Source organism: Malaclemys terrapin, chromosome 11 (genome assembly GCF_027887155.1).
Source record: "Malaclemys terrapin pileata isolate rMalTer1 chromosome 11, rMalTer1.hap1, whole genome shotgun sequence".
NCBI classification, from domain to species: Eukaryota; Metazoa; Chordata; order Testudines; family Emydidae; genus Malaclemys; species Malaclemys terrapin.
In genome coordinates this window covers 34681068-34696163 of record NC_071515.1, presented here as the reverse complement: position 1 = coordinate 34696163, position 15096 = coordinate 34681068, and positions in this window count along the sequence as shown.

The window sequence follows — 15096 nt, the reverse complement described above, 5'->3', positions numbered from 1 at the left end:
ACTTTACTGCCCAGAGGGTCACAGAGACCAGAAGCCCCCCTTCTCCTTTAAGCCCTCCTGCTTGTTTTTGAAATGCCTTTTCCTGATTGCCTGGTTTGGGGCACACACCTTGCAGATAACCTTTGTTGTGTGCATCTGATCACGTCAGTTCCCTGCACACAAAGTGCTACTAGATGTGCTCCTGGGCCTATGAGGAGAAGAGGCTGCACAAGCACAGCTATGGACTAACAGTAGAAACATTGAGATCTACAAGCAGATTGCACAGGGGATGGTGAAACGGGTGCACGACAGGGATGAGCAGTAGTGCTGAGTGTCAGCAAGGAAACTTCACCAGGGATACCTGAAGGCAAGGGAGCGCACAAGAAATCTGGTACTACCCCACAGACCTGCCCCTTTTATAATGAACTGCATGCCAGGCATGTCTGTGACCCAACCAACCCCCTGCATACACCTGTGGACACTTCTCAGGAGCCAAAGGTTGAGACCCCTTCTATAAACAGTGAGGAAGAGAGGGGAGACATAGCAGGGAACTCAAACCTTGCCGTGTGCCAAGAGTCAAACAATACACTAGTATCAGAGGGGTAGCCGTGTTAGTCTGAATCTGTAAAAAGCAACAGAGGGTCCTGTGGCATCTTTAAGACTAACTGTGCAGCTGAGCCTGTTGCAGAAGGGGAAGGGTGCTTGGGTAAGTATGTACATGCATTACTCCTTATAATATTTTTTCCCCTTTTTGTTGCCCCAAACCTCATCTCCCTCCCTTGGTTCCTCCACCCTCCAGCCCTTCTTCCCCATTTAAAAGTGGTGCCCATCTCATCTGCAAGTTTAGAAAACACAGGCATTGAGTTTTCATTGCTTACTTTACTCGTATAATTAGAACCTAATACAAAATACTTAGGGAAAATGTTAGGGAATAAATTCAAAAATAGCAGTCTGGCAATCTGATTACACAATCCACATCAGATCAGTATCCTGTTGTAAGGAGGAAATGTCGTTAAACCAGTAACATGCCTAAACCACTGCCCGCAGCTGGAATACCAGTTGTTATGCTTATTGCTGAAAGCAGCTCTAAGATCTTTGTAGCAGCCTTAGCACAACTAACATACCAAGAGGGGAGGGGGAAGTGAGTGACCACAAGGAGTAAACAATGACCCTGTGCCCTCCTGACTTGAGTTTTTTTCCGAAGCATGCAGTTTTGCAAGACAGAAAGTCTAGCAATATTTAATTATTGCTATGTGAAAGACAACTGGTTAACTGATGGAATACTACAGGCTGGAAAACACCACACTTCTGCTTAGCAGTTTTTTTGATGAACAAGCTATGTAATACTAACAAATTGGGTATAAAAAGAGAAAGAAATCTGGGCTCAGTGGACACTTGAACACCTCTCAAATTCCCCTGCAGACGGAAAGCTGGCCACTGGACATCTACAGTTATCCACTTGAGACCTCCAAGCCCCTGGGTAAATATGAATCTGGGTGTAATCTGGGGTGCTCTACTGACCTGTTGCGGATGTATGTAAGTGCTGGAGACTAAATAAAGTAGAAGCTTTGAGTGAAAGCACTTGTTTGCCTGCTTGCATCAACTATCTATTGGCCAATGGCCGTGTCCCCATTGATTTATTTCCTGTCACCACCTCAGAGAGTAAGGTTACCAAGAGCTTTGGGTTCAGCAAAACCCTGGGTAACACTGTGCTCAGGTAGAGGTAGAACAAACAGGTAGCGTGTGTGTCCCCATTTCCATTCATTGGCTTGTTGGGTGGCACATATGGAGTATTTTGTTTATCTCAGTAGAGGTGTCCCTTTTAGTCTCTTGACAGATCTCCATGAAACTTTCATGGAGATACTCTGCAATCCTCTCCTGAAGATTTTCCCACAGCTAAATGAGACTTTCCCATGCCACTCAGCAATAAATTCGGCTGCCACCACTGCAGTAAATGGGCTAGAAGTAAATGGGCCCAGGTGGCTTCAGGACACCAGTAGTAACTGGGTTCTCTGTGCCTTTGATATCTCATTCCTGAGGGTGACACCCAAAATCACCACTGCCTGTGAAAATATTGCCAATATTCACTGCACTTTCCCTATACTCATATCTGGGGAGGGGCGCCCAGCATTTAAAGCCACTCAGCAGATTACTCCCACTCCTCTCCTCCAGGCTAGGTTGTACTCACCATAGTTTGAACTGCAGAGCAGTGCTGTAATGAGGTGACCATTAGCATTTCTTATTCAAAGTATTTATGGGAATGATGTAAGGGAGTTTTAACACTTATCTTTCCCTTTATGTTGTGAATATAAATCTAATGGTGTATCTGTCTGTTTTAATCAGCAGCCTCTGGCATGCCTGCTGAATATCTCACTCTGAGCAAGAGGAGAAAGAAAAGGACTAGGAAGAATATGTTCTTTGGGATCCTCTAATCCTCTATGGCCTCAGGCAGTGAGCACAGGGCTTGAAGAGTCCATATGAACACGACCATGAAGAGAGACCAAGAATGCTGACAGCACTTGCTGCAGGACTGAGAGGGACATTGGGAAATGCACCAGAACATCAGGGGTTTGCTCAAGCAAAAAACTCAGGTGTTGCAGAGCATTATTGACTCACATGCCCAAAGACCCTGGACTCAGCAGCTTTTCCAATCCTTGAAGAACTCCATGGTCAGTGCCCCCTACACCCTCAATATACCAGGTGGCAGCATGATGTTCATCCTTACCCCTGCCACCCTATGCTGGGGGACAACAAGGAGAAACATAGCTACACGTACACTAACCTGTGAAAACCGCAGGTTGGTATATATGTAGCCACAGCCTACTATACTGTACTAGGTTTGAGATACATGAATAAAAATGTTCACTGTTTACTTCCGTTTTTACTTGGGGTTTTAAAGTCTGGTTCACCCTGTTACCATGCTGGTAAGAGGTTTTTAACCTTGTGTGTTTGTTTGCACTTCAATTTTGTTGCCTGTTTCTTTGCACGCAATAAAATTCTATTTTGAAACTCAGAGTGTCTTTATTAGTTTACATCACCAAGCATTACAAAATTCATAGCAGGAGGCAAAGATCCACTCATATTTAATTTCTGTACCCACAAGAGACACTTTCATAAAAGCATTAGACAACACTACCGTGGCTGATTGTTAAAATGGTCTTTTAAAGCCTTCCTCAGCTGTATAGTTCTATGGTTGGTTCTTGTAATAGCCCTTGTGCCTGACAGTTCATGTTCAGCAGACAGCCAGTCCACCTCATCCCTCTGCCTTGGAGATTTCCCTGCTTTGCCGCAAAGATATTATGCAATACCCAACATGCAGCTATAACTATGGGAATGTTTGGATCTTAGCAAGGCAGTTTAGTGAGTAAACAGCACCAGCACCTCTTCAGTCTACCAAAAGCACATTCAACATTCATTCTGCACCTGCTGAACCAGTAGCTGAATCTTTCTTTGGTGCTGTCAAGGAGGCCAGCGTATAGCTTCAGGAGCAAAGAGTAGGCTGGGTCCCCCAGAATTGCTATTGGTGACTGTCACAGGGTCAGTGCAGGCTCTCCCACTTTTGTGCCTGCACCCTGTGTTTAGGCTGGTTTAATAAAGAGAGTTCACTCTCTCTTTTGTTAAATCATCCCAGTGTCTTTATTTACATACTTGTGCAGGTCCCAGATCCCCCAACAGTTAGTGCCCCACAGACCCTCCCCAGGGTCTCCTGGCCCTTAAGGCTTCCTTGTTGGTAAGGAGACAGAGTTACTACCCTCCTATCTCCTCCCAGGCGAGCCTCCCCACTGAGCCTTGCCCAGGGCTTTTATAGCCCTCTCCTGCCCCAGCCCAACTGTCAGTACTTAGCTTAGCCTGTTCCTCTGGGCCAGCCCTCGTTAGGGCTTACAGCTGGACTCCCTGCTGAATACCTGCATTTCTACGCCTGGCCTACTGGCCAGACAGTAGGCTGTAGCCAGCATTTTGGCAGGGCTTTAAAGGGGGTTTTACCCCTGCCCTGCCACAGTGACTGACTAATTTATAAGTCTCTGGATCCTCTTTGTTCCCCTTTTTAAAGACAGGTACTATATTTGTCTTTCTCGTGTCTTCTGGAACCTTACTCATCCTCCATGATATTTAAAAGATAATTGTTAATGGTTTGGAGATTGCTTCAGCTAGTTCTTTAGGTACCCAAGGACAGTGATTCTCAAACATTTTTTTTCCACGGACCACTTGAAAATTGTTGAGGGTCTCGGTGGACCACTTAATGATCTTTCCAAATGTTGTTTGTATCATTAGCTAATTATTGTCAAGTATCAGGGGGTAGCCGTGTTAGTCTGTATCTATAAAAACAACAAGGAATCTGTTAGTCTTTAAGGTGCCACCAGATTCCTTGTTGTTTTAGCTAATTATTGTAAAGTACTTTGGATAAAAGCATTATATTAAAAAAAAACCTTTAATAATAATTTTTTTTGTTCTACAAAAGCACACAACTCATATTTTAATATCAGTAGTCTTACCTTTCTAATGCGATGAATGTGCCCTCTCTCCCCTGCTGTGGCATCCCCTGAGCTGGGGCTGGGAAGGAGGGGGGTCTCTCCCTCTCTCCCCCACCGCAGCAGCCCCTTGGTCTGGATTGTTTAAACACTTTAAGAACATAATTACCAAAAATATTGTAATTCCAAGAATAGGGCATGGTATTTATTTCTATGAATGTTTTGTCATTAGAAAACCGTTGATTAACATAAGGCCACTGTTATAGCAAACAAGAAGTGATACATATTACAAATGTCTTATGATTAAATTATGCATTGTAGCCTATTGGCTGTTGTGATAATTTGCAAGTGAAGAACACTCTTAGTGTGTCCTTCGATTATAATTTAACCTAATGCTACTACATCATAGTTATAGAAACAGAAAATTAAGTTACAGATAATAGAGAAATGGAGTCAGCAATTATGGAACAAAAATCCACAAGGAAGAGAGAAATTGTCCCTAATTCTGTAGTGTGTCTTTCAGAGATCAGCACAAACCCTCAGGTCTTCTTGCACAGATGCAAAATGGTCTCTGTGATTCATTGATTGTATCTAAAATTATTTCCTACTGGCTGCAGTCTAAAGACCCTTTCACTTTTGCACACAGTCAGAATTTCTCTGATAAATTTCTTACAAAATCATCTCACAGTCTCACTTCATGATCCAAGACCAGTAAACAGAGTGTCAGACGCATGTCATCTTTTCCTTCCTCAATATAGTAAGGATAGAGACATAGCCCTTCAGAAATGCCCAGGCAGAACTTCCTTTAAAGCAACCTTTGTACTCTATGATAACAGAGCTTTACTGACAAGGTTAATTTACACCAGAGAAAGTGCAAAAGAATGTATTATTTAAGGGGAGGATTTTCAAAAGCACCCAAGGGCATGCATCTGTCATATAAAGTTAATAGGTGTGAAGTATCTACTCCTATAGATGCTTTGGAAATCCCATTCTAAATATTTAGCTACCACAAAAGGTACTTTGATGAGTAGATGTAAGATAGAAGATTTCTGTCATTCGTAAATAAGAAAATAGTGGGTTTTTTTTATTATTATTAGTGTGAATTACCCTGCTGAAATTCTCTGACCCTTTTAAGAGACGCTCTTTGTCTACCATGCCCCATCCATCTACAAATGGAGACCCTCCAAAGCCCTTTTTCATTTGTAGCTTGTTTACATAAAGCTTCCTGTTGTTAGAATCCTTGTGGGAAGCTCTTGCTGTGCACTTTGTTGTTGGATTATGTGAGGGAACTCTACCACTGAATTACAGTGATGCTGCAAACAAAGTTGCACCTTGAACCGATTATCACGGATATATCCCTATAATGAAAGTTGCTCATGACTCCAATAAAGGAATCTATTTTAAATACTGATGTATAACTGGAGTTTCTGGAATTCCAAGTTCATAAGAACTCAAAAACACAAAGTAAAAGTTGGTGAAACCTGTTTCCTAGCAAATCATCAAGTTTTATCACTGTTCCTTTTTGCCAACAAACCCTGGGAGCCCTTTAGATGCCTTATGAGGGGACCCCATAACCTTTGACCTCATTGCTGAAATACTGGGGAAGTGGCTGCTCTCATCCTCCTCACTCTACCACTCCTGATTCTGGTTTGTTCTGTCAACTTGCATCTTTGAGGAGTTGACCAAGTGGGAATGTTATCTATAAGTCAGTTTAGTCGGGGGTCTCTCAGGTCACAGTCTGAGTTAAGTCAAAGTGCATCAGCCAGGTGAAGGATTCATTCTGTGAGATTGGGAAGTACTATTAGCCTCATTTTACAAGAGGGGAACTGAGCCACTGAGGCTCAGATCCATGAAGGAACTTAGGTATGGCAATTCAGGGCACTCACCTGAGAGGTGACAGATCCCTCCTCAAATCCCTTCTCCCCCTTAGGTGAAGGGGACATGTGAACCAGTGGTCTCTTTACATCCTGGGTTAGTACCCTATCCACTAGGCTAAGGGTTGTGAGGGAGAGCTGCCTCCTCTTCCCCCCAGCTCTTTTGTGTGAACTCACCTGAAAGGCCCAACCTGGTAGGCAGCCTTTGAGCACTGCCAGGCCCCTATACATAACTCAAGGGGATGAATGTCTATCTTCCCCAGTTTCTGAATCACTCTGGGGCTTAGGCAGGAGATAAGCATCTGGATGCCTAGAGTGAGGCATCAGTGTGCATGCTCAGAGGCAGAAACATAGATGGCAGCTAGTGGTAATGTTGTAAATTGCAGTGGTGCCTAAAAACAGGACTTAGGTCCTCCCTTTTTGTTCACGGAATCATACCCTAAGGTCACACAGGAAGTCTCTAGCAGAGTTGGGAACTGAACCTACATCTTCCACATCCCAAGCTAGCATCTTAGCCACTAGACCAGTCGTCCCCAAGGTTTTTATCTTGCACTCCCCGTTACCCCTGTCCATGCCCCTCCCCCCAGAGCTGGGAGGAAGGCCGTGGTTCTGGGGGGGTGAGGGATGCGGACAGGGGAAAAGGGCTAGGGTCACAGCTGGGGGTGAGGGCAAGAGCAGACTGTCATCCAAGGCCTGCAGCCACAGCTGGGCACAGAGCCCTGGGTGCGGGGTGGCCAAATAGGACCGTGGGCGAGGGGCCGACAGCCCTGGCTGGGAGCAGATCTTCTGCAATGCAGCCAGGGCCAGGAGCAGAGCTGGGCGGAACTCCCTCCCCACCCCCTGTGGGGGCTGGTTCAGGCCTCAGCCATGCTCCCCCCCAATGTTACTCCACACCCCCCTAGGGAGGCACACCCCACAAACTGAAGACCTCTGCACTAGACCATCCTTTCTCTCTTCCGTTTGAATAGCCCTCAAAATAAAATAGCTGTTTCTCTTAAACCTTTTCAGTGGTACTAAAAAAACCCCAACAAGGCAACAACCTATGAATGCTTTTGGATTATGTGCTCCGTATGGCTCTTATTTTGTTGAAGTTAACAAATCAAACTCAATTCATTAAATGTAAGGCATTAGTTCTTTGGTTTTAAATGAATTCTCTATAAATGCATTTAGTCTTCTCTATAAAAATGGAGGAACTTTACACAGAAAATTATTGCCAGGAACTGAATACAAGATAAGTTTATCTTTACTTTTTCTGGCCCACCAGACTGCAGCAGACCATAAGCAGATAGTAAATTCTTTCATATCCTCTGTATGCTTAAGAATTATTTATAGTTAATAAAAAGCTAAAATGTCTTACCCTCCTGCTGCTGATGTATTATATTATGTAGTGGGTGCATGAGTATAAGAGGAAAAGAGCATTAATCTGTGGCAAAATTAAATGCATGCATCATAAAATCTAGCCCACTGGAATAAGTTTTACTTGCTCTATCAAAATGTACTTTCAAATCAAGATTTTTCTTCTGAGGGTTGAAATCGGATGATAGGAAACTGAGGAACATTACAGTACAGATCATTTACTTTGGGAAACCCACCTAGTTTTTGCTTTTTAAAAAGTTCTCCCAAGTTCACCATACTCAAAACTCATGATATTAAGTGTAGTGAAGTCAGTGCAAAAGGAAATAAGCAGAGCGAATGTGTGAATAACTGATCTTTTGGTTTTGGGGCTGATTCAAAACAAAAAAAATTGTCTTGGGTCAACCCAAAACAAAAAATGTTCAGCAAACCAAAACTACACTATTTCAAACTCCTGCCCAATGACTGGATTGAATATCTGACCTCCATTTTACATTGCACTGTCATGCATAGTGTGGTTGATGAAGGATGCATTCATGTATCCTTGCTCATTATTTTGTATTAAATATGTTAGTGCCAGTCTCTGGCTAGTTTTTCAGGGAACTCTTATTGCTGTATTAAGGGTACCATGCTACATACAACCACTTTCCTATCCTGTTCATCTTTTCTAACATTTCCAAATATGCAAAGCCAGTACAGTACAATGAGGACATATATACCTTTTCATCTAACATGTGAGTAGGAAATGATCTATAATAAAGATAAGATTATTAATGTCTAGAAAGGAGCTTTCCTATTTGCATGAAATCAATGATCATATAATTGAAAAAGACAGTTTTAATCCCAAAGTAGGTTATTGGATTTCAACATCAGCAAACTAATACCTCAAAACATGATTTGCTAATGAACGTTTGAAGTATTTTTAATACCAAAACATATTTTCTTAAGACATTGTTTTAGTTCCTCACTGTGAAACACTGAAGATAAGAATTAGCAGAGACTAGGCATGTTGAAACGAAATATATATATATATGTATACTTTTTCATTGTGAATTATAGAGTTACATGTATACAAAAAGGGATTTAAAATAATCACACTAGTGGTTCCCTACTATTTGGGGATGTTATGTTTATTATATTGGAATTAGAAGCAGCCAGGTACCTCATCCAACTCTACTTAACTTTAATCTATTCAGCCCAAACTCCCATGGCAATCAATGGGAGCTTTGTGGAAGAACTGCAAGTTTGAGACACAGACATAGTTCGTTGAGCTAAGACTTCCTTCCCCTATTTACAATGGTGTATCTATACTGCAGCATATGGAAAGACACTTGTATCTCTTCTTAATATGATCAAATAGAAAGAGCCGTGTAATGTTTCTTGAGGGACTTAAATGGAAAATATGTAAGGATGAATCTTGGTACAGCCCATCTAAGTGAATGACTTGTCATTTACTTCACTTGTACTATTATTTGGTTTTAGTCTCAAAACAATTTCAGCATAATCTAATTCGAGAGTACTCCGGGCACAAACTATTTCAGTACATGTCTCCATATGCTTGGGACCTCTCTGTCTTTATTTCTATCCTAAATGAATACTTTTTTTTCCTTTACTTCCCAAAAAGCAGGTTTAGTGGCTGCACCACATGTATATTTAATCTCACTTGATATTTAGGGCTACTTCTAATGCTACATGTGTTTGTACAGCACCTAGCACATGGGGTTTCTGATACTCACTGGGGCCACAGGGCACTAGTGGAATACAAATGAATAACAAACATTCTCCTATTTTTCAGACTTCCCGAGGAACCTGCATTCTTTCTGGCTTGCTTCTTTTCTTTTAGGTGCTACTATTAAGGTTGGGCTCAGCTGTGAATGGAGACAGCAGTTTTAGTGTGCAAGGGCTACAAGTCACATAGAGCTTGTGTGTGCAAGAACTTCAGGACTGAAGATGATATGTGCTATATAAAAACTACATATTATTATTCATATGTCCAGAGGTAAAAACTGAATCCTCCTCATGATCATTTACAGTTACTTGGTTCACACAGGTTTAAGGATCAGCACCAAAGCCTCAGGAAATCAATGGATCAGGCCCTAAGCAGGAGTAGAATTGGCCCAAAATACTCATTTGAAGAAAGGTAAAACATCTTCTATTAAATTAGGGTTTGATAGTAACTCACTGAGCCAGATTCTCAGCTGGTGCAAATCAATGTAAATCCATTGACTTAAATGCAGCTATTCTGATTTACACCTGCTGATAATCTTGCCCCACACATATATTCTTCATATGTTTTACAGTTGCTTCAGCATTTATCCTAAGTGCACACGTATTATGCTTAGCAGCTAGAAACTTTGTTCAAACTGCTATTGGAGCAATCTAATGCACAGCAAAAGCAAAAAAAAAGCTTGTTTTTCAAAAGCATTTTATAATATCCAAGGGACAATCATCTTCAGCAGGGATGATTTAGTAATTATCAGAAGAGAGAGAGAATCCAGCAGCAGGGATTCACATAAATCTTGCACCAGTTTGGTAGGGGATTTTTACGAAGGGTCTCTTGGGTACATTAGTTATCACTCATGTCCAAAACTGAGGCATAGCACAGAGGCCTACAGTTTACCTAAAAGACCTTATCACATTTTAGAAGTTTTGCAGACTGTATCTGAATAAGAGGTTGTTCCTGCTTACCTGTCTGAAAGGTCATTATCAGCTCTGCTAACTATTACAGACCAGTACCTGCAAGAAGCTACTTATTCCCCAACCTTGGTCTATTGAAATCAGATTCTCAGCTTCCTTCTAGTTCAGAACTGATCAGATCCAGCTAGAATTTTGAATCTGTTTATTCTAACTATATGCTGCCCTTTTTTTTCTTAACTCTTTTGAGTCTATTCTTATATTTTTCCTGTGGTTGAACTGACCCCTCTCCATTATTACATCATACCACATTTTTGTTTATTTCGTTTCAGAAAGTACAGCTATTGCTGAAGTATACATCTTTTCATATTGTTATGGATTTTCACAGATAGAGGCATTTGTTTAATTCCCTCTTAAGACACTGTTCCCCTCAAAGAGATGGTCATTCCTATACATCTGTTTCCCTATATTTAGCCTGTTTGTTAAAGCAACAAAACCAAACACACGCTAATTAATTATTTTTAAAAAACCACATTTTTGCTTGTAGGTGGCATTGATATGATCTCTCCTAAATTTGGGTGCTAATACTTCAGTTTCCTTCACATTTTCTATAAATGATCAAAATTCATTTTTTAGAGAGAAAAAACCCCACATCATTCATGAATAATTAGCACTGGATATGGTTTTATTGTTAACAGGCAAAAACTAAACAAATTAAATGAATGACTGGAACAATTCATTTTAGAATATACTTTCTAAAAGGACAATACTCTTTAAAATCAACTTTAAACTCACTCAGACAGACACACAGAGGTTTGGAAATGATGCCTCCATCAATCAGTTTGATCTTTCAACCCTGGAAGAGCATTCCGAGGGACAGCAGGTGGAGAAACCTTGGGTTTTCCCTTGAAGAAGTCAGCTTTAGGTTATAGAGGATGCACTGAATCAGCATATCCCATGCTTGTCCTGACTATACTTCCATCCAGGATAGCACCATTAGCTTTTGCTTTGCTCTGGATAGCTCAGTGGTTTGAGCATTGGCCTGCTAAACCCAGGGTTGTGAGTTCAATCCTTGAGGGGGCCATTTAGGGATTTGAGAATTTAGTTGGGGATTGGTCCTGCTTTGAGCAGGGGGTTGGACTAGATAACCTCCAGAGGTCCCTTCCAACCCTGATATTCTATGATTTCTATGCCCACCCCCCCAAGGCACCAATCCAGCATCTACTGCAATCAAGGAAAGACTCCCATTGACTTCAGTAGCACCGGATCAGGACCCATTATGGAGGAAAAGGTCACCACTGAAATGCCTTCATGAGTTTGGATCACTAATTGAATAGGCATAATTAATTAGAAATGTTTTACAGTTTTTACAGGGCTCTGGGCTGAGCAATGCACCTGAAGCAATGGAAGTCATTTCTTCACTGATTCAGCGACTTAAGAAAAAATAGTGAGCCTGCTGAAGCTTTTAAAATGTTTTTATCATCTATCATCAGCTGTAGATTAGTGTGGAACTAACAGGAGGTGGAGAATTCATGTAAATAACCTCTCCTGTTCTATACTATGCACTGAACAATTACAACATATTTCTTCCCGGCCTTATGCAGCTGAATTCTGAGGGAGAAATCCTGAAGCCTCACTGAAGTCAATGGCATAACTATTTTTTCTCTCTCCCCCTCCATGGAGATAGAAACTGACCCCTTTCTTTGAACAACCATGGATTGAATCTAAGGAGGGGTACTAAATAGTTTATCCACATTACAAAAGAGGAGGAGGTCATTGCTTCTTCCTATGTTTTCTTCTGCATATTATGCTGTCTGTTAACACCTCTCTCTCCAGTAAAATATTTGTTTACTGCTTTAATTTTTGTGAAGCCTGCAGATCTCATCCAGCTAGGACAGATACAGCAGAATTCTATTTCTCCTTGTACAGCAGCTACAGACTTGTTAACTAAAGTACAGTCAGTTACACTGTGCAAACCTACTGAAGACAATGTGTTTGCTGAGGTGTCACTAGGGGCATAAAATGGTTTGCAGAACCTTTATTACAAGTAATGTGTGAAAAGGAAAGAAACTGATTTGATTCCCACAGGACAAACTATGGTTCCATAACTGGCATTCAGAAAAAAATTAAACATTTCACTTGTAGACTGGGCACACTTATTTACTGAACAACCGGGATGTCATTTTTAGAGTCACTTTTCAGAGCAGATCTGCATTGTCAGTCTGCCATGAGCAGTTCCCTTGCCTTCAACATACCAAGAAACAGGCAGATGCCTCCAGGCAACATATAAAATCACAGCCATTTGATTTCACACTCTTTGTTAATAGCACCTACCAAACTTTTCAAATGCTAAAAGCTAGAAGTGAAAGATGTGCAAGAAAACTAATAAAAGCGGTCTTCAAAGAGGTTCTGTGCAGGAGGTCATGGCAGATTTGGATCCTATATAAATTATTTCTGATTTCAAAATGAGTGGTTGCTATTTCCATTTGACAAACTGAATATATGAGGGCCTTTCACACAGCTATCGGTGATAAAAAAAAAAAAGCATTAAATAAAACTGAAAATGTGATTGTAAAGCAGTCATCAGAAGCAGATTTAATTCCTGAAACTACTTTAAGTTATTATGTTTAGCTAGAATTCAAGTTGACATGTATCCCTTTAGCTCTGCATTTCCATGTTTTATGTCTTTGAAATGTTTAACCTTAGCTTTGAATTTTGTTTTTTTAAATAAATATTGTTCTTTAAAATCTCGAGTAACTGCTACAGTACTTATCATTAAGAAGAAATAAGACATTGAAGAATGTAACCAAAAGCTCTGTTTAAACCCCTAAAGGGCTGAAGAGGCCAACATAGAAAAATAGAGCCATTATGATATACTGTGCACTTTTATAGTAGTAAAGTTTGAGAGGAATCTATTTAAACCAATCACTAAAGTTTTTTTTTTATACAAAATGTATTTTAAGTTAATGACTACTTTCCATGCAGGTTTTTAATACAAGGTTAATTTTTATCAGGTACAAATCTAAAGACAAACATACATTGCTAAACATGTTAGCATTAGGTTGGTTGCATCTCTACACATTACCCCCTAAAAGTAAAATCACTGGATCATGTCCTGACTACACTGCAGTCAGTGATAAAGCTTCTCTTACGCCTTTCTCACCATGAGCGGCTAGCTAAAAATTCAGGGCCTTGTATGTTGTTCCAGTTGGGAGAAGAAATTGATGGAGCCATGTAGCTCTTGTACAATCTTGTAAATTTACAACAATGTTCTAAGTCCTGTTTCCCTGAACACAGGAGGAGCCAAACAGGAGATGGCTTCCTTGCTCACAGCCCCAAATCTCTTTTATCCAGTACCAGACCCAAAGGTTTTCTCTCAAGGCCACACACTGTGCTTGTCTAGGCTGCCTCTGAAGCTGCCTTCTCTTTGTGTGCTTCTCTGATACTGGTAAACAATGAGATGGCTGTTTAAGGGGTCAGTTTTTTTAGTGTCAATCTTGTGCAGTACAACTCATACCTTTGCTAGACTGGTAGATCTGAACCCTGCACAACACTTTCAAAAAATGACTCTGGGAGCTTAAATTCATAACTTTGCTAGACACTAAAAATCATGAACTAAACAGAGACACTGGATTATGGCTTATTACAACAATCTATAACCCACTAACAACCTTCCTCCCAGCTGCTTTTCCCCCTGAAGAAGAGTTCTGTGTAAGCTTGAAAACTTGTCTCTCTCTCCAACACAAGCTAGTCTAATAACAGATATTACCTCACCCACTTTCTCTCTCTGGTACTTAATGGCATTCTGGGCCCTGTGACAACTCCATGCCGCTTCACCCCTCTTGAGTCAAATAAGGACTATGGAAGGTATTTCCCTCCAGATCGTATTATGAAACTTTTCTTTGGGAAAATAAAAATCCACTTTTTCATCTTAAAGGAATTTCAATCTGTCTAGTTCCCATAGGAAAACTTACTAAATAAAGAAAAAAAAGTTAATGTCCAGAACTCCATCCATACATTTTTACCTGGGTGTACCAACTATCACTATTTTCTTAGATCAGTGGAGGCTTTTATGTCCTGTCCTGTAACAAAACAGGCATGGAATGCTGCATGGAACTTAAAATTATCAACAGGAATACCGTGTACATGCTTTCTTCTTTCACAGCAGATGTTCAACCTTTTATTTATTACCGGTCTAGCTGAAAGTCATGCAAAGGTGTTTTCTGTGAAAGGTGGAGATGGAGCAGAAAGAAATGCACTTCAGAACATGAGCCCTTTCAGGAAGAATCTCTGCCAAGATATGCTCTCTTTAATTAAAGGCTTATCTTTAATTCCTGGAGACTCCAGGCCAATCCTGGAGGGTTAGCAACCCTAGGATTGACTGTAGCTGGGTGAGAGGCAGGAAGTCAGCGGACAGCATGGTCCTTTGAGGGAACAGAGACTGAACTCCTTGGGGGCACAGAAAGCACTGGAAGTGTAGACTTGGAAATGGTGAGAAAGGAAACTGACTGCTGTTGTTTGCTTCTATTGTAGTCAAAGAAACGGGACTTGGTATACTTTGAAAATAAACAGGATTGCACCAAAGAAATACCCAACTCTTATCAACAGTTTTTCCCCCTAATAGAAACAACTCTGCGAGGCCCCAAATATTAGCTAACCCAGAGGTCCCCAAACTGTGGAGTATGCCCCTGAAGGGGTTGCGGAAGACTGTTCTGTGGGGTGTGGAAGGGTCCGGGCTAGCCTCTATTGGGGGCGGGACAGGAGCGCCACCCAACCCCACTCTGCCC